Raw genomic sequence first — 19,619 nt, 5'->3', positions numbered from 1 at the left:
ATTTGGCCTGATTCAGGGGACAGTGATTTGATCCATTTATTCAGATCACTGTCCTGATTCGATTTGGCTGAATCTAAATCTGAAGATTCGATGCTGATTCAGAGAATCAGTAATTGGGCCATAGACACAGCTTTAAATATGGGGAGAGGTTTCCATTTGCAACCTAAGATGTGGAAATATAAGTCATAGTCCTTGCAGAGGTGGGACTTCCCTGAACATCCTTTCTAGAGAGAGGAATAGGTGTCTAGTCAGAGGAAAATGTCTTCAAGGAAATTTGACCTTTGTGGAATTATTGCTCACGACCAGTTCCTTGCTGGATGGGTCAGCTGTTGTAACCCTTGTGTAGTCACTTATGAAATCACATTTAGCCCTTACTGGATAGCTCAGGTATTGTGGCTCTTGTGAGGCCACTAATGAAACCACATCTTGTTCCCTGAAGATTGAGACTCACTTGTTTACTTAGTGAAGATTCTGACGGCTGAAGGAACCTTCAGGATTTCCAGAACGCTGGGCGGCACTGAACATACACCAAATGTGGGGGATCTCCTGGATCTCCATTTTAGAAACAGTATTCTGGATCTATGCATGACTGGACATAGGGCAATTTGGGAGGGGGGAGGAGGGCTGGGAGAGCAGCTAAATAATGCCATCCATGAAATGAGTGGAAAAGAAGAAAAGATAAAAATTCCACTACAGAGTATAACTAGAAAAGATGGGAGAGTTATCAGTGGTGGTAATGCAAGTAGCTAAAATAACTGTGACTTAAAATTGCTGGCAGAACTAAACTTACTTCTGCGTCATGGACATAAAGAGGAGAAAACTATCCAAGTGTCATATGCTTCTTTGGTCACTACAGTGAAAGATTCTCTGTAGATGTCTTCCAGCGTACTCTCCAGGACCTGACTGGACCTGACGTCGGGCTGCTCAATAGTGGTGTGCGAAATGGACCCTATTCAATACAGATTTGGCTTGAATCAGGGACAGTGATTCGATCCATTGACCCGGATCGCTGTCCCTGATTTGATTAGGCTGAATCCAAATCTGACAATTCGATGCTGATTCAGTGAATCAACAATTCAGACACAGGCACAGCTTTTAAAGTTTTTTCTATATATCTTGAAGTAGCAGGCACGGTTCATGATCACTGCAGTGTTGGGCAGATGGAGCATCCCACAGCAGTGTGGGGGGCTCTCCGGTGTGCTAGACAGTGAACCCAGAAGTGGGCCAGCAGTAGCTGTTCAGAGCCCCTGCTACCTAGAGGTATGTAAAAAAAACATTTAAAGCTGTGTCTATGTCCAAATTGCCAAATCTTTCCGAATCTCTCTGAATCGATTTGGAGGGTTCCAAGTTAATTGGGAGAGAATACAGGGTCCTTTGATTCAATTTGGATTTGGAGATTTGGCCACCGAATTGAGCTGAATCTCCGCTGAATTGAATCAGGGACTGAAGCTTCACATAGCCCTAGTGCTCAACTTCTGAGCTAAGGGCCAAATACAGCCTGTGGAACCATCGCATCTGGCCCACGGAATGTCCCACAGGTCAGGAAATTTCTGGCAGGAAGGACTGGCCATTAATATGGCCACTCCTCTCCGCTGCCAAATTGCCAAACCCTAAGACCCATACAGCTGGTCAGGGCCAAGCCAGGCTGCAATCCCTTTCCCTGTGGGGCCAAGCCATGTCCCCTCCCCCCACAGATGTATCAGGGCCAGGCCCCACCCTCTGTGCCCCTTGGGGTTGGGCCAGACACCCTTTCCCCCACACAGGGCCAGGTTGGGGCAGAGCCACAGACCCTTCCCCACCCTCCCCTGCAAGCTGGAGACACATCCTCTTCCTTCTCCTGCAAGGCCAGGTCAAAGCCCTTTCTCCTGTGGGGTCAGGGTGGCCCCTGCTTTCCTCCACATTGCTAGATGGTGCCTACTTCCCCTGCCTCAGATGTCCAATTGGGACAACTGGCCAGATCTGGCCCATGGACTGACTGGGTGTTGTCCACCCGGCCCCCTGGGAAAAAAGGTTGAGCACCACTGGTATACAGGGTCTAAAAGAGCTTTTCATGGTCTTCTGTGGGTGGCACATACTACTACCATTAACCCAACTAATGCCCTCTCACACCTTAGCACACCTGGTGATATGGCATCTATACATTTTGACATAAAACATACATCACATATAAATAGGGCTCTACTGAATTCACAGCAGAAGTGGGCTGTATTACAGCTCCTTCAATATTACAGGTTCTCCTGCTTGCCACCCTCCACTCCCTCCCCCCACCCCCGAGGCTGATTGGTGGAGGGGTCCCACTTGCAGTTCACTCCTGATCAGCAAGGAAGTGAAAACCATGGTTTTAAATGTGGTGCCATTTTTGCCTCTCTACCATTGATTGGCTGAGGGGCCCTGGCAGTCCCACTGCTTGCTGCTGACCAGTGGGGAGGCAAAAACAGTGCCATGTTTAAAACCATGGCTTTTGCTTCCCTGACGATCAGGAGTGAGCCATAAGTGAGGCCCCTCCACCAATCAGTGGCAGAGGGACATGTGAGGGAACCTGCAAGATTAAAGGAGCCCCAGCACAGCCCATTTTCACTGTGAATTTGGTAGGGCCCCATGAATACAGTAGCTTGTATTTCTGTGGAAGAATTTATCAGCCCATGAGTGTAAATACTGATGTTTTCTGTCTCGTTTCTAAACCAATCTGAAGATAACAGGACAATGGTCACAGTCACTCTTATATGAACTTGTCCCTAGAGATTTTTTTTTCTCCCCAGAGGGTTCACATTATTGTTCTATTCTGGTTCTTTTAATTCACCCATCACTATGCATCAGCTTGCATTCCGGCTGTGAATAAACAACGTAACTAACTTCTCTCACATGTGGATATAACATCTTTCTCCATTTCCTCTCCCCAGTAGGGCACTCTTCATGGGGGTTTACTAAATAGCTGATGTTGGATGTACTGTTTCCCCCTCAGTGATCTCTAACAATGAAGATGTAGCTTATAAAAAAAACTGTTTTCTCCCATTTGTTTGTCTGATACTGTGGATTTAGTATTATCAGGCTCTTTGGGCATATCCTAATTTTCTTTTAGATGAAACGCTCTAGTTACATCAATGTCTAATCCAATGCTTACTGTTGATGCTATAGAGCCTTTATGCAATAGCAAGAATAACACAAATAACATTGATGTCTCATCAGTGAAAATGCCTGCCCTCAACAAAGCTGAAACAAAACAATGTGTTGGAATAACCATATCGCAAGCAGTGGTTCTACCCTGAAGAAGGAGGGACCCCAGAGATTCCATGAAGTCCACTAACTTTTTTGCTATTACAAATATTTTTATGTGGAAGGCACTCAGATACTATGCTGGTGGGTAAAGACTAAAACTCTAGGATTGGTAGGAGATAACTGAAATCAAGTTTGGAACTCTACCTTTTTGAGGATTTCAGCACACCTAGTTGCATCAAGTTCAACAGGCTTCTGATCAAGTTCCTGAGTCTCTATCACAACAGCATTGTAATTATAATGTTTATTATTATTGCTTATATTGCAGTAGTGCCCACTGCATAATTATACAGGACTCTGCCCCTGAGATCTTACAACTGAAGAAAACAAAAGACAGAACCTTAATAGGGGCAAGGCATATTCCAAGCAAAGCAATCAAGGTGCTAAGTGCCTGACTGGTCAAATATATATATATATATACATAGTTATAGCACTCTTTGGGCCTGTCTACAAATGCACATTTACTGTGCAGTGATTTAAGTTATTGTGCAGTAACCAAAAATTACTACACAGTAAGGGCTTATGTCTACATGTGCATGCCCTTCCTGTGTGGTAAATATGGTGATTTAATCTGACTTGGGTGTAAATTGGATACCTGCATCATGCAGGTATTAAATTTATGCCCAATGAGTTACTGCACAGTAATGCACATGTAGACACCTTACTGTGCAGTAACACTTGTGTGTGGACTGACTTGTGACTAACTTTAGTTCCAAGTCAGTCCACACACACATTACTGTGCTTTAATTGCTGCACATGTAGGTGCACCCTTTTTGTCTTTGTGGGGCTGCAGCCTGATGTCTCTTAACATAATATATACATAGACAGATAGATATAGATAGAGATAGAGATGCACACTCACCCACAGAAGCAAAAAGCGTACTATGACCTCAGAGTCTCTGGACAAATGCATGAGCCAGGAGAGTTGGTGTGGGTATAGGATCAAACCAGGAGGAGGGGTCAGTGCCAAAAAGACAGGGGTGGGAAATTATTTTGGATGGAGGGCCATTTACTGACTTTTGGTGAGCTGTTGAGGGCTGTATGGGTAACCCCACCCCCTGGACAGTTGTCTTACCCCCCGGTCACCATATTAGGAACAGAAGTCTCACCCTGTAGTCCCTGGTCTTTGCTACCAGGAGTCCCTCCCCTTGGTCTGGAAGTACTTCTTTTGAGAGGGAGGATGCTGCAAGCTTGAAACCAGAAAAAAACCCCAAATCACATACAACCCCCCACCCCCAAGAAACTACTTTTTAAAATTTTATTTAAAAATATGTTGTACTGATTTATGTGTTTGTAAAGTGTATATAGAGATGATTGCATAATAGCTCAAAATACAGTCCTACTATATATCGTGTATGGATGGTAAGGGGGTGTATATGGATGGTGGGGTTAGGGAGTGTATATGGAGGGGCATAGATATGGTGTGTGGGTGTGGAGGGCTATGGGGTATGTTGTTGGGGTGGGGGCTGTAGGAGGGTGTGGGGTTATGGTGGGTAGGGTGGGAGAGAGAAAGAGAGAGAGATGTGGGGCCAAGCCACCGGCTACATCCTGTGCAGCTCTCACTGACTGCGTGCGAGTCTCACATGATGCATCCAGGCAGATCCTATGCCCAGGCTTCACATTCCTGCTGCCCCACCCTGGGTCCCTGTTGGCCTGACAGCATTGGCACGGGCTCCACACTCCTGCCTTCCACCACCAGTCCCCCACCATTTCTCTGCTTTCCCTCCTGCATGCCCACCACCTGTCACTGCCTCACAGCTACCTCCATTGCTTTCTGCTGCTTTCCACAGCCCCCACTCCTCCTGCCACCACTGCTTTCTATGCCCCCCACTGCTTCCTGTGCCACTGCCACTTCCCACAGCCTCCCTGCTACTCCCCGCACTACTCCCCATACTGTTGCTCCTTCCCATCCCCACCTGCATCCCCCGCTGCTCCCCGTGCTGCTGCCATTTCCTGAAGCCTTCCTCTGTTTCCCCTGCTGCTTCCCACACCACTGCCCCCTTCTGTGGCCCCCACCACTCCCTGTGCCACTGCCACTTCCCACAGTCCCCCACTGCTTCCCCCATGGCTCCCCTACCACTCCCCACTACTGCTGCTTTCCTCAGCCCCCCCCCCACTGCTCCCAGTGCCACTTCTGCTTTCCTCCACCCCCCTGCCCACCACTTTCTGCTCTGGCTCCAGCCCAGCTTGGTCAGCACCATGTGGCTCCTGAATGCTGGGTGGACCACAGCGGTTTTCCCACATTGCTCTGTCTGATCTTATCTGCCTTTCCACTCAGATGGAAGGATGGTGGGGAACAGCTCCAGGGTCACCAGGCCAGAAGCTGCAGAGGATTCCAGTTGGGGGATGGGAGAGGGGCTGGGGGTGGGGCAGGGCCAGGTGGGCCTTTCTGCTCAGCTGCTGGGTCCTGCTGCTAGTTCCCCCTAGGTCCTCCTGTCACTGGCACCTGTCATCTTTGACAAGGCACCAGGAGCAGATAAAAATTAATTTTCTAACATTTTTAGGGGCCCCATGAACTGGATAGAATGGCCTGGTGGGTTGGATCCAGCCCACTGGGTGTTTTTTGCCTGCCCCGATGTTAGAAGTTCAGCAGCCCTTATATAGTTACCATAAAATTGCTGGATGTGAGAGATACTGTTCAGGGGGATTCCCTATTTTACATGGATATTCTAGTTCCCTTTTTAGCTGTTTTGTTCGCTTGTCACTTTCCCATTTGATAAGTTATTCCCTCCCCTTACTCTCAGCTTCCCTGAGCCTTTGTTGGCAAAGTTTGCATATAAATCAAGTAAATAAATAAATGCAAGGAAAAAAACCTAAGCTTGTTCATCTGTTTGTTAGATTTAATTGATAAAAACACAGTTTTACTTATTCCAGTGGGCTCTGGAGGTTGAGGTCAAAAGGAGATGTGAGAAAGTAAGTAAAAGGTGGTGGAAGGCAGAAAGAGGAGGGTAAAACACAGAATGAGCAGGAATTAAAACAGTAATTAAAAGACAGGAAATGATTAATTTTTACATCCTGTGTTGGACTATTCCTTTTTCCTTAAAAAGATTCCCACAGGAAATAGTAGTCACATATGCAGATATACAATCTGTTTCTCAACAGTTAGTGTACCCTCGGAATCAGGCCCATGGACTTAGGAAAACCATCTCGATAGTGCTATGAAAACGCACATAGTGGGAGTAAAAGTAGGAAATAAATGGCCAGAATGAGAGATGACAGTGCTGCTGCATTTGAAAACAGACATGTCACTCAGGAACATATTCCTATGTGTATCAAGTGCAAAATGAGCAAATCCTTCACACACAGCAGACCTTAAACAGAGCACTGTTTTGGGTCACCAACTCATTAAAAAAGAGAGAAAACTGTAGACAGTTCAGAGGAGAGCTGTGAAAATTACAGAAGTTTGGCAAATAAGAGCAGCTGTACAGTGAAAGGTTAGGAGTTGGACATGTTCAGTCAGGAGAAAAGAAACTGGAGACAAAACAACCATGTTTACAGATACATAAAAGGCTGTTACCAAAATGAAAGGAAGGGACCAATTATTTTCAGTGGTTGGGGAAAGCAGCAGAGGAAATAATGGATTTAAGATGAAGTGAGAGGAAAAATAGATGAAGTAATATAGCAAAACTTGTCACTGCTGGAGCATACAGGTCCTGGTTCAACATACTTGGAAACTGTGGGAAAGATTGCCATTAATTTCAAAGGACATTGGAGCAAGCTTTTAATGCTATAGCAAGCAGAGTGAAATGACAGAGCATGCAGAGGTGAACTAAACTACACCACATGGGGGAGGGGGCATTTCATATTGGTTAGTAGATTTGGTCAAAGACTTGTCCTGTTTAGGTTATGTAGACACTTCTCAGGGCAAGGTTCTGCTCAGCACAAGTATGGATGGCAGAAATGGGTCATTGGTAAATTAGACTTACTTTTTAAAACACTTTAATTGTAATTGTTTGCTGTGATTATGTCTCCCACTTCGGGCATAGGAAAACTTCCAGAACTTCACTGCTGTAACTCACATACCACACACACCTTTCCCCCCCACAAAATCAGTTGTTGGAAATTGAGATATCTGTGTTAAGTGAGGAAACATGGCCGGGACCCAGGAGACTCTCAAGCTGCTGCCAGTGCAGATGTCCCTGCTGAGCCAATAATAGCTTCTGCAGCAGGAAACTACAAGGGGCAAAAAAGAAAGTAAACCTGAACGTGCTATGCAGACAGTAAAGTAGTGAGCACATGGAGCTCCTGGGCTTCTGGCTGTGGACAATTGGAGCCCCACATGCTCACTGTGCCACACTGTGCAGCATGGGCCAGGCTACTTTTCCTTTTCTCCAGGCAGACACTCCTGCTGCAGAAACTGCTACTGACTCAGCAGGAACATATGTGCTAGCAGCAGCTTGTAGGTATCCTGGGGCTGAGCTCCACTGCATTTCCTCACTTGCCAGCAGCATAAACAGGAGCAACTAGAGTAGGAAGGAGCAACAACCTGTGGCTGGCTTCATTAACTCCCTACCTGCTGGCTGGCCATGCACAATTTTTTCTTCATCAGCAGTGTCTGCAGCAGCAGAGTCTGCCCCAGAGCAGCCATACATTGTCACCCACCACTGAAACTGCTGGCATATATACTGCTGGTGAGAAAGCATTTCGTTTCCTTTGCTCTGTCTTCTGAAACAGGGTACATTTTTTAACCAGAGGTGTGTGGTATGTGAGTAAATATGGTAGAGGAACCACCTTTTAATTTAGTCAGAGTGGATTGGTTTTGTGATACATTGTTCTGTGGCCGAAATAGCTCTTCTCCCTCCTTGATATGCAAACCATTCATGTATTTATAGGGGTGAAATTTTCCTCTCAGCATTTGTTTTGTTAGGTGAAACAAGCTAAGATCTTGGCTCCTCCTATAAGAGGAGAAAGATATTAGGGCTGTGCAAAGCTTCAGTCACTGATTCGATTCGGAGGAGATTCAGCCTGATTCAGCGGCCGAATCTCTGAATCTGAATTGAATCAGGAGACCCAATAATCTTTCTGAATCAAATCAAGCCTCCGATTCAATTTGGTGAGATTTGACAATTCAGCCACAGACACAGCTTTATATGTTTTTTTTACGTACTTCAAGGTACTAGGTGCGGCTTGTGAATGTTGAGATGGTGGGGAGGATGGAGTGTCCCGTGGGAGCACGGGACGGTCCCCTGTGTGCTCAGCAGTGGACCTGGAAGTGGACCTGAAGTACTTCCATTCCACTTCCAGGTCCACTGCCGAGCACATGGAGGACCCCTGTTCCTGTGGGATGCTCCATCCACCCCACCATCTCAGCATTCACAAGCCAGGCCTGTACCTCAAGGTACATAGAAAAAACATAAAGCTGTGTCTATGGCCAAATCACTGATTCTCTGAATCAGAATCAAATCTTCAGATTCACATTTGGCCGCATCGAATTGGACAGTGATCTGAATCAGAGAATCGAATCACTGTCCCCTGGGTTGGGCCAAATCTGAATCCAAATTGAATACTCTCTGCTTCACATGCCCCTAAAGAATATATCATATTTATCTTAATGCAAGATGCTTCTGAATTTTAGAGGACCCTCCACTATTTAGATTCTATGCATGGAAAATTTATAAATTAGTTATTAGTTACATTTCCATGTCTATAATCTATTTATTGAAGGATTGTTTTAAATTTGTCCCCTTCTCTCCCACTGCTTTAGTGGGGAAAGCAGTTGAAGTGGGGGGGCAGGTGTTGGGGGAAGCACATGATGGGGAGGAGGTAAGGAGGCAGGTTGGGGTAGGCTATATGGGGGGTAGACAGTGGGCAGGGTCAAGCAGCTTGATGCCTGCCTCTTGCTCCCCTACGCCTTGACTCTAGCTGTCTCCTGCTACAGCCTTTTTGCCCTCCATCCTCTGACCCCACTGCTTCTTCCCTTCTCCTCTATCACTGCAGCCTCTGCCCTGAAACTGCTGCTTACCATAGCTCTGGATTGGCTTCATTTAAGCCTGGGGCATGGAGCACATTAATGTCCTGGCCTCAGCCCAGTCCATTTAGCAGCTGCAACAGCAGCAGCTCTCGTAAGGCTCTGCAGCTTCCACACTTCCACTACTACTGCTACTGTGCCAGGTTGGGCCAGGCTCTATGTCCCATACTTGCTATGGAGCAAGGCTGGAGCTGGAGCAAGGGTCAGTGGTGGCATATCTGGGTGGCAGGGAAGCAGAAGCAGTGGTAGGGGGAGATGGAGAAAAAGAGGGAGCAGGGGGCCCAAGGCTGCAGGGAGAGCAGAGGCTGTGGAGAGGAGAGACAGGTGGTGGGGACAGTAGGAGTACAGGCAGTAGCTGCAGCTCTAGCCCCAGCCCCAGGTCAGGGCTGGAGCCAAAGCTGCAGCAGTTATCTGCCTCCACTACTTCATACTCATTTCCAAGATGAGAGCCCCCCCCTCCCACTCCCATGCTATATGGGGGGGGGGCAATATCATCTTGAAATTGAGTAAACATAGAAAAGCAAACTTTGACTCACTCATGGAACTGATGGGCAGGAACTGCTGGGAGGCCCATCTGAGGGGGAAAGGAGTCCAGGGGAGCTGGTCATATTTTAAAGAAACCTTACTGAGGGCACAGGAATGAACCACAGGAAGAGTAGCTAGTATGGCAGAAGACCACCGTGGCTTAGCAGGGAACTACTCAGTGAGCTAAAACACAGAAAGGAAGCTTACAAGAAGTGGAAACTTGGACAAACAACTAGGGGGGAATGTAAGAGTATTGCTTGGGCATGCAGGGATAAAATCAGGAAGGCCAAAGCACAGCTGGAGTCACAGCTAGCAAGGGATGTGAACAGTAACAAGAGGGGTTTCTACAAATATGTCAGCAACAAGAAGAAGATCAGGGAAAATATGGGCTCCTTACTAAGTGAGGGAGGCAAAATAGTGACAGATGATGTGAAAAAGGCTGAAGTACTCAGTGCCTTTTTTATCTGTCTTCGCAGGCAAGATTTGCTCCTGGACTACTGCACTGGCCAGCACAGTCTGGGGAGAAAGTGAGCAGCCAACAATTAGGGGAAGACAGTTGGGGTGCAGGCAGTAGCTGCAGCTCTGGGACTATTTAGAAAAGCTGGATGTGTACAAATCAATGGGTATGGATGCAATGCACCCAAGGATGCTGAGGGAGTTGGCTGATGTGACTGCAGAGCCACTGATCATTATCTTGAAAATTCATGGTGATTGGTAAAGTTCTCAGATGACTGGAAAAGGGCAAATATAGTCCCTATCTTTAAGAAACAGAAGAAGGAGTATCTGGGCTTAGAGAGTAGTAATCAGTGGCTCAATGTCTAGTTGACAGCCAGTATCAAGTCAGTCCTGGGCCTGGTTTTGTTCAATAATGGGATGGAGTACACCATCAGCAAGCTTAGAGAAGACACCAAGATGGGGGCAGTAGTAGATCCACTGGGGGTAGGGCTAGAATTCAGAGAGACCTCAACAAATCGGAGGATTGGACTAAAATAAAGTGCAAAGTTCAATAAGGTACAAAATAAGTACAAAATCCTACACTTGGGACAGAACAATCCCATGCTCTGGTATGAGCTGGGGACTGACTGGCTAAGCAGCAGCTCTGCAGAAAAGGACCTCGGGGTTACAGTGGATTATAAGCTGAATATGAGCTAACAGTGTGTCCTTGTTGCAAAGAAGGCTTATGGTATACTGCATTAGTAGGAGCTGCCTTAGGAAGAGCATTGCCAGCAGATCAAGGGAAGCGATTCTTCCCCTCTATTCAGCATGGATGAGGCCACATTTGGAGTAGCGTGTGCAGTCCCCCTCCCCCCCGCCACTACCACTACCACCACAGGAAGGATGTGAACAAATTAGAGAGAGGCAACAAAAATGGTGAGGGGGCTGGGATACATGACTTCTGAGGACAGGCTAAGGGAACTGGGCTTATTTAGTTTGGAGAAGAGAAGACTGAAAGGGAATTGAATAGCAACCTTCAACTACCTTTTTGGTGGCTCCAGATAGGGGGGCATGCGGGCCCTGTTGGGGGTCTTTGGCCCCTGTGGGGGGGCTAGGGCCCTGCATAGGGAAGCTGGGGCCCTGCATGGGGAAGCTGGGTTCCTGTGGGGGGGGGAAATCCATGTGTTGGGGGGGAGGGGCTCCACCCTGTGAGGGCAGGGGACTCACTCCTCCTGAGCAGCCCCACCCACATAGTCCCCCACACCTACCCATGCATCCACCCACATACCCTTTCACCCCTTCCCACCCTCCACGCTCCCACCCACATTCCCCCATTGCACACCCCTCATGCCCAGCTGCCAGACAGGATGAGACCTGCTGGCAGGAGCTGTGGCTACAGGGGCAGCTGTCCCCACATCCTAGTTAGTGAAGGGGTCAGGGGGAACTCTAATTGCTCTATGATAAGAAAAACAAAAGCAAACATCAAAACATATAGATAGTTAGAATTTATTTTATTATGATGATAAAGACACTGGTAGGCATCCAAAATGCTTTAATGTTGTAAATATATCAATAAAACATTGCCCAATGGGTCTGGGGCTCTCATTTTAATTGTGGAAAAACATGGATTTTGGGGTATTTTAAAGAGTGAATTTGGGAATTTTTTTACAGAGAGTTTGCAGTTTTTAAATAGGGATCACCAGAATTTCTGCTAATGTGGCAGGTGGCAGGACCCAGGCAGAGGAGCCTCCTCAGGCCTGGCACCCAGGACCAAGCTGGAGGAGGCTGACCTCCTGGCCACTTGGGGCCAGGAGGACATTCTTTGACAGTTCAAAGCAGGCTACCACACTGAGAACATCTTCCAGGCAATAGCTGCCCAGATGGCAGGATTTCATAGATTTCATAGACATTAGGGGCTGGAAGGGACCTTGTGAGATCATCGAGTTCAGCCCCCCCACTTCAGCAGGAAGTCAGCTGGGATCAGGTGACCCCAGCAAGAAAAACATCCACATGTTTTTTAAAAGACTCCAGAGTAGGTGTTTGCACCAACTCTGGGGGGAGTCTGTTCCAGACCTTGGACACTCGCACCGTGTGAAGAAGAGAAGAAGATGACCCTGATACTAACTGGGAGCGAGCAGGAGCCAGGGAAAGAAAAGAGATCTTGCTGGGAGCTGTGCTTCTGGAGTTACTGCTCTGTAAAGCTAGGATGGCCAGAGAGAGGGGTGGGGATGAGGAGAGACCCAGATGAAAGAGAGGAGAGTGATGTGGCAGAGAACAGGGAAGTGGCAAAGAATTGTGATGGCTGGAGCGATGGGAGTTCAACAGCTTTTGAATGACAGACTAAGAAGAGTTTCTACTAGCAGAGATCGACTCCATTTTGAGGACTTATCAATATAAGCAAGGTATAAAAGGAAAAAAACCCCAGAGAAACACAAGAAAACAGAGGAGACCAATATATACAAGTAAAATCTTTCTCTGAAGTTTTATATTAAGCAACCCCCACCAAAGAACTAAAAGTGAAAGTGAATATACTAAACCTAACAAAAAAGAAAAAGGGTAATTTTGATATCCCAAGGCCAACGGTTATCATAAAGACTTTTATTCTTTGGGATGTATATCCCTAAGAGAATGGTATTAAAATTTACAGCCTATTACTATTGTTGTCTCTTGTTGGATTGTTCATTCTGATTTCTTTCTATACAGGACATTATACTCACCTGAGTCATAGATTTCATAGATTTCATAGACATCAGGGCTGGAAGGGACCTCGGGAGATCATCGAGTCCAGCCCCTTGCCCAAAGGGCAGGAAGTCAGCTGGGGTCATAGGATCCCAGCAAGATAAGCATCCAATTTACTCTTGAAGGTGTTCAATGTAGGTGCTTGAACCACCTCCACTGGCAGACTGTTCCAGACCATGGGGGCTTGGACAGTAAAGAAATTCTTCCTTATGTCCAGCCTGAAACGGTCTTGCAGGAGTTTGTGACTGTTCGACCTCATCATCCCTTGGGGCGCTCTGGTGAACAAACGTTCCCCCAGATACTGGTGGTCACCCCGATAAACTTCTAGGTGGCCATCAGATCACCCCTGAGCCTACGCTTTTCCAGGCTAAAGAATCCCATGTCTCTCAGCCTGTCATCGTAAGATCTGTTTTCCTGACCTCTGATCATGCGCGTGGCTCTCCTCTGGACTCTCTCAAGCTTCTCCACATCCTTTTTGAATTGTGGAGCCCAAAACTGGACGCAGTACTCCAGCTGCGGCCTCACCAAGGCCGAGTACAAGGGGAGAATGACGTCCCGGGATTTGCTCGAGAAGCATCTATGGATGCAAGCCAGCGTTTTGGTCGCTTTACTAGCTGCAGCATCGCATTGCAGGCTCATGTTCATCTTGTGGTCAATGATGACCCCCAAGTCTCTTTCTTCTGTAGTGCTAGCCAACGTAGCACTGCCGAGCCTATAAGGTAGCTGCAGGTTTTTCCCCCCAAGGTGGAGAACCTTGCATTTATCGGTGTTAAACACCATCAGGTTCTCGTCTGCCCATTTGCTGAGCTTGTCCAGGTCAGCCTGGATCACCCGCCTATCTTCTGGCGTGGATGCTTTGCCCCAAAGTTTGGTGTCATCGGCGAACTTGGCCAGTCCACTCCTGACTCCAATGTCCATAACATTAATGAAGATTTGAACAGGATGGGTCGCAGGACAGAGCCTTGAGGGAACCCACTGGTTACAGGGCACCATGATGAGTGACTGCCATCGATTACAACCCTCTGGGTCCAACCACGGACTGCAGTTGAAACCTATTCCCTTACAGCTGTCCTGCTGTGGCAAGGAAAAACAGTTGCTCCCTCTCCTCTTTATGGCAGCTTTTCAAATAGTTTTCATGTTTGTCCTTAATCTCCTTTTCTTCCAACTAAATCTACCATGGAGCCAATTTCCCAGCCAGCAGATCGTGGTGGAGCCAAGGCCACAACTGGGCAGTTTGGCCAAGAGGTGATCATGGGATACCAGATTTTTTTGAAGTCAAGATATATGACATCAATCTCTTCTCCCTCGTCCAGGTGATAGGTCACCTGGTCATAGAAGGAAATGAGATTGGTCAAACAAGACCTACCCGCAACAAACCCATGCTGACTATCCCTTAGGATGTTAGCCTGGGCCAGTCCCTCAAGGATGGCCTCCTTAATAAACTTTTCTAAGATCTTCCCCAGGATAGAAGTCAAGCTAATGGGCCTGTAGTTAGCCGGATCCACTCTCCTCCCTTTCTTGAAGACCGGCACCACATTGGCCTTCTTCCAGTCTTCGGGCACTACACCAGAGCGCCAGGAGTTTTCAAAGATCCGTGCCAGGGGCTGGGCTATGACGCTCGCCAGCTCCTTGAGTACCCTGGGGTGCAGATTGTCAGGGCCAGCTGACTTGAAGGTATCCAGCTTCTCAAGGTGTTCCTTCACGAGGTCAGCATTTATGGAGGGTAGGGGATCCCCATCACCCGGATCTCCCTGTCCCATAGCAGGCATGGGCGTCCCATGGGACTGATGAAAGACTGATGCAAAGTACCTATTTAATAGGTTGGCTTTTTCCTGGGCGTCAGTTGCTGGTTCAGCAGGGGTCCAACGTTGCCCTTGCTTTTCCTCCGGCTCCCCACATATCTGAAAAAGGACTTTTTGTTGTCCTTGATGCTTGAAGCTAGTTGGAGTTCAGTTGCAGCCTTGGCTTTCCTGGTTTGCTCCATGCAGGACCAGACCAGCGCAGAATAATTCTCCTTGGAGGTGAATCCCGTCCTCCATCCTTTGCAGGCTTTCCTTTTTAGCCGCAGGAGGTCCGCTAGGTCCCTGAAGAGCCAGGAGGGCTGCTGTGCCTTCTTGCTGCCTTTCCTCCGTGTTGGAATAGATTTAGCTCGTGTATTGAGGATCGCTTCCTTGAGAAGCAACCACTCTTCTTGAACTCCCATCTCCCTGGGGTCATGGTCCCTAATGGCCTGACTGACAAGCCTCTTGAGCTTGTCAAAGTTGGCTTTTCTGAAGTCAAGGATTTCTGTGTTGCTGACTGACTTGCCAGCTTTACGGCGGATGGTGAAGGTGATCAGCTCGTGGTCGCTGTCACCCAGCTTCCCATCGATCACTAGGTCGCCAGTTAGGTCATCCCCCGTAGCCAGTACCAGGTCGAGCAGCGCTTTGCCTCTCGTTGGCCCGTAGACTTCTTGAGTCAGGTAGAGGTCATCCACGCACGAGAGAAAGCTTTGCGACCGCTTGGATTTTGCTGAGTGATCTTCCCACGAGATGTCCGGGTAATTGAAGTCACGTATGACAGCCAAGGTCCTGGAGCAAGCGGCCTCAGTCAGTTCCCGGGCGAACTCCTGGTCAAGCTCAGGACTTTGAGTGGGAGGTCTGTAGTAGACTCCCACTGTTGTGTCCCTTGTGCTGTATTCCCCACGAATTTTTACCCAGAGGGTCTCTAGCTGTCCATGCCAGTCGCCAACATCAGCTTGCAGGGACATGTAGCTTTCCTTGACATAGAGAGCTGCACCCCCGCCCCTTTTGTCAACACGATCCCTCCTGTACAGGGTATAGTCCTCTATACCCGTGGTCCAGTCATGGGTGGAGTCCCACCAGGTCTCCGTTATCCCAATGACGTCATAATTCTTTGCACTGAGCAGGAGGATGAGCTCCTCCTGCTTGTTGCCCAGGCTCTCGGCATTAGTGTACAGGCAGCCAAGTGTCCCCTTAGGGGCTCTTGCCTTGCCCACAGATTGTGCCAGGGCTGGGGCAGGGGTGGGCTCCCTTAAGTGCCCTCGTCTGCTGGCTTTGCAAGGGTTGCTCAGTGGGCCAGCAGTGGCAGTCGTCCCCCCATGCCCCAGCGGGCTTAGTTTAAAGCCTGGTGGAGCAAGTCAGCCAGCCTGGCTGAGAAGAGCCTTCTCCCCAGGGGAGAGAGGTGGAGGCCATCTCTTCCCAGCAGCTTGCTGCCTCTCTCACCAAAGAGCGGGTTGTGGTCATGGAAGCCAAAGCCTTCCCGATGACACCATCTCCGCAGTCTTTGGTTCACTGCGTGGATCCTCCTCTCCCTCCTCAGCCCATAGCCCGAGACTGGGAGGATCGATGAAAACACCACCTGAGCTCCCAGACCCCTAAGCCCCGCTCCCAAATCCCTGTAGTGCCTCATGACCTGGCTGGGGGTGCTCCGAGCCCTGTCATTGGTCCCCACGTGAATAAGGAGCATGGGGTAGTGGTCTGTGGGCCGGAGGAGCTGTGGGATCCTCTCCACAATGTCTCTTGGCTGCGGGGGCTGCCTGTCCCTTTTTCAGGCTCTGGGGCCTGGGAGCATGGCCACCTCCCCTTGCGGGGTCTGCTCCCTACTGGGGTCTCTGGCACGCCAGCTGGAGGAGCTCCAGGCCACAGTCCAGAGACTGCGTGCCATCAGGGACTGCGAGCAGGAGATAGACTCCTACTGCCAGGCCCTTCTGTCCCGGGAGCCGCAGGGTAGAGCACCGTCCCCCTCCAGGACTAAGGAGGACTCTGGGACCTCCCGCTCTGCCCAGTCAGGGACATGGACCAAGGTGGTCAAGGGCCCGAAGGCCCGTCGCACCAAGGCCCCTCCCTTGCCGGAGCTTAGCAACAGGTTTGCACCTCTTGCAGCCCCAGCAGGCAACCCAGGCTAAACCACAGCTACTGGCCCCGCTCTCCCCAAGACAAAGCGAAAGGTGTTTGTTGTGGGAGACTCCATCCTGTGGGGCACTGAGGGGACAATCTGCCGCCCCGACCCCTTAGCCCGGAAAGTCTGCTGCTGGGCCAAGTAGGGGGCTTGACACGGCCTGGCTCCAGGCAGCCACCTCGCCCCAGGGAGCGAGGAGTTAACCCCTTCCCACCACGAGCCCGCTTACCTCTGGCTGTGCTGGGGGTCGGCAGGGGGCTCTGCGGCTGCTAAGGGCGTGTCTGGGGGGCTTCAGAGGGAGCGGGGGCGCAGCGGGCTTCACCCACATGTCTCTCACCGCTCCAGAGTCTAACTATCTGGAAAGAAGTGGAAAGGAAAAATCTGAACCATTTACAATGTGATAGTTTATGTTGTTTAATTACAATTAATAAAAGACAATTAACAGAGAAAATAATTGATCACGGTGAGTTTTTATAATAGACCAGATAGTATTTGTATAGTCTTTTGAAGAAGGTTCCAAGAATTCCATGCTAAAAAAATAAATCAACATATTCTGGTTAAAAATCTAGTGGTGTTTAAGTCCATCCTTCCTGACAAAAGAAAAAAAAACATATTTTCATCAAGACATGCCGGGCGAGAGTTGGGATCACCACTAAAATAAAACCCAGAAATAAATAATTGTATTATTGATTGTAACTCAATTTTGAAAGTGACAGATAAGATATACCTTCATAAAACTATGATCAGGAATACTGCCCCACACACCGTAAAATAACTTTTTTCTTACATCTAGTCTAAATCAGCCTTCTTGGAGTTTATGGCCATTAGATCTTGTTATCCCTTGGGAGATGTCAGGGAAGTTGAAGTCCCCCATGACAATCATGCATTGGGAGTACATGGCCCCGACCAGTTCCCTAGTGAATTCCTGATCTAGTTCTTCCTCTTGGTGGGGAGGTCTATAGTAGACTCCTACAAGTATGTCACCTTGCCCATGTTCATCCCCAAATTTTGACCCAGAGGGTCTCAAGACTCAATTAGCAGGGAAGTGAACTGATTGTTGACATAGAGAGAAACACCCCCACCCCTCTTCCCAAAACAGTCTCTCTTATACAAAATGTAACCCTCTAAAGCAACAGATCAATCATACGGTAGAGTCCCACCAGTTCTCCATTATCCCTAAAAGGTCATAGTCATTTTCACATAGTAGAAGAGCCAGTTCCTCTTGCTTGTTTCCCAAACTCCTCTTCGTGTACAGGCAGTTAAGTCTGCTATGAGAAACCCAATGCTTCCCTATGGGGTAAAGCCCTTTTCTTGGGCTGTCATCAGAGTGGGTTCCCTTGGACTGCCCAAGTTATTAGTAATGCAGCTGACATGACCTGGGCTAGAACTGTTAATAGACTGCCCATCCCCCAGCAATCTTAGTTTAAAGCCCTATCAAGAAGGTCAGCCATTCTGGCCAAGAAGAGCTTCTTCCAGGTGAGGTGGAGGCCTTCCCTTCCCAACAGTCTGCTCTCTCTGAAGTGAGGACTGTGGTCAAGGAAGCCAAACTCCTCTTGGTGGCACCATCACTGGAGTCTTTTATTCATCTCACTGATGCACCTTTCCATCCTGAGCCCATGTCTTGTTACTGGCAGCACACATGGCAGTAGTGCCACACAGACATAATGTGTAATTAATGTGTAGGGGGAATATTGGGGGGGGGGGGCTCATGCTCCCCTGAGATTGGCCCTCACTGGCCAGGGAGTGGGGGCACCAAGTGAAGCACTGGGTGGTGCCCCCCTGAGGTTGGCACTGGCTGGTGAGTGGCGGCACCAAGAGAATGCTGGCAGCACTGAGAGAAGCACCAGCAGCAATTCTGGGGTTGGCAGTCAGCTGCTGTTCCCCCCACCCCAAGTCAACGATTGGCCACTGGGGGACCTACAGACTCTGGAGGCACCAGTCATCCATGTGCACAGAGGCCAACTGTGCAGCCACAGCACACTGGCAGCTGGCCCAGAGGTGCAGATGCCTCTGGTGTGGCCACGCAATCCCCAGCCAGGTCTGGCAGGTGTGCAGCCTTGTGGCCACATGCTGTCACAGGTGGCAGAAGGTCACAGCTAGAGATCAGCCACCACTGCCAGACTGCTGCAGTGGGTAGAGGGGGCAGGGGTCACTCCAGGTTAGGATTGCTTCAGTAGTCCAGTTGGCACAAGGGGTAGTGTCTCCAGATACCAGTTGGGTGGGCCTCAGAAGGTCCTGTCTATTTGGATCTTCTGGTGGACATGGGCCTTAAGGCCCATTCAGTTAACTAATAGTCCCCACTGTGTAGGGCCAAAGAGTGAAAGATACAACTAACAATTTTTTTGGGGGGACAACTAAAGAAAAGAACAGGATGGGAGTGGGGTGGGGGTCAAAATGTGAAAATAAGGGCTCCCAAGAGGGATACTGAGCACAGTTCCCTGGGTGGTATCCATTGGTCCTCAAAGACATCTAAGGAGCTGGTGGAGGCCATCCATTGGTGCTCTGCCTGGAAACATGCATAGACAAATGAGAGAAGTGCGGCCCCATAGTCCCCAGGTACCTTACCAGCCAGAGCTTCCTTCCTGGTCACGTACAGGGCCTACTTGGCCAGGGCCAGGAGGAGGCTGACCAGGAGGTCCCAGGACTTGGTGGGGTCATGGATGAGGTACCCAAAAATAAAAAGGGGGGGGGGGGAATGAAATTCATTTAGAACCTCAGGAGGAGGTTCTGGAGGTGGAAGTGGAGGGGCTGCATCCTGGCACACTTGAGTGTTGTGGGT

This window comes from Crocodylus siamensis, chromosome 3 (assembly GCF_052110815.1).
Source record: "Crocodylus siamensis isolate JL-2025a chromosome 3, ASM5211081v1, whole genome shotgun sequence".
In the NCBI taxonomy this organism is placed as follows: domain Eukaryota; kingdom Metazoa; phylum Chordata; order Crocodylia; family Crocodylidae; genus Crocodylus; species Crocodylus siamensis.
This window is presented reverse-complemented; position numbering follows the sequence as displayed.